We start from the raw sequence: 1159 nt of genomic DNA on the forward strand, positions 1-1159 counted from the left end.
AAAACAGGGCTTGAGTGATGGAACCGACCCCAGCTGGGTCGCCTTGGTAACGGGGGTGCTGACTCTCCCTCTCAGTGTCTCTCAGTGTCTCTGTGTACCTTTCTGTCTCAGTGCTGTGGGCAGGTGTATCTCTCTCCATCTCTCTGTCTCCCAACCTCTCTCTCAGTCTCTCTCTCTACCTCTCCCTCATTTAATGGGCCTATCTCACAACAGACTTCCCTGGTGGCTCAGATGGTAAAGTGTCTGCCTACAATGCAGGAGACCCAGGTTCAATCCCTGGGTTGGGAAGATCTCCTGGAGAAGGAAATGGCAACCCACTCCAGTATTCTTGCCTGGAAAATGCCATGGACAGAAGAGCCTGGTAGGCTACAGTCCATGGGGACATGGCTGAGCGACTTCACTTTCACTTTCACTTTTCACTTATCTCACAATAAGGCAAGCAGCTAGGCTTGCTAGTCTCAGAAGCACACCTGCCCACAGTTGCTCAAGCTCTGTCCCAGGGTGCTAAGATGTATTTCATGACAAGCATCCTAGGCTCAAACCCACTGTTCAGGGGGCTCTGGGTGGAGAGGAGACAGCAGAGTGCAAGGTGGGTCCATCTGGGGACCCTGCAGACAAATGGATGCACAGTGCTGGGCTGCCCACTTCCCTCCCCTGCACCTTTACACTCTCAACCCTGTAAAATGAAGATGGTAGTCAGAGCACCTACCTTCCAAGTTTGTTGTGCACATTAAATAAGATAAATGGGGGTGACTTAGCACATAGCACTCAAATGCTCACAGCTTTTATCATCCTTTCAACTTGAGGTTAGGGGAGGTCTCTCAGACCCCCAGAAAATGACAGTTCTCTTGGCAGACACCACAGACTTTATGGTCTGGCCCAAAGGCAGTGGGGAATGCCAGAAGCTTTGGGAGGGTGAGAGAGAAGTGTGGCTCCATCACCATGCTGAGGGGAGACTGTCTGGGGCAGAGCCTTCACCATCCCATTTTGCAGATGAGGAGACTGAGGCTCTTCACCCCAAGCCCAGCGAGCCTGCCCCTTCAACAAGTCAACTTGGAGTTTAGCAGAAATGATCAGGGAGTGCTGGGGAGCAGTGACTGAAGAAGGAGGCAGGATTCTGAAACACCCCCTCCACCGACCCATCCCCGGGGTGGGGTGG

At 52.7% G+C, this 1159-nt stretch overlaps 1 non-coding gene across 1 annotated transcript; it reads left to right on the forward strand.

Moving 5' to 3' along the window:
- Positions 1-216: 216 nt before the first annotated feature.
- Positions 217-288, forward strand: TRNAC-ACA. Its single transcript has one exon. It is a non-coding gene; the product is annotated as a tRNA-Cys (tRNA).
- The last annotated feature ends 871 nt before the right edge of the window (positions 289-1159 follow it).

The sequence above is a fragment of the Bos indicus x Bos taurus genome, chromosome 2, assembly GCF_003369695.1.
Source record: "Bos indicus x Bos taurus breed Angus x Brahman F1 hybrid chromosome 2, Bos_hybrid_MaternalHap_v2.0, whole genome shotgun sequence".
NCBI lineage: Eukaryota > Metazoa > Chordata > Mammalia > Artiodactyla > Bovidae > Bos > Bos indicus x Bos taurus.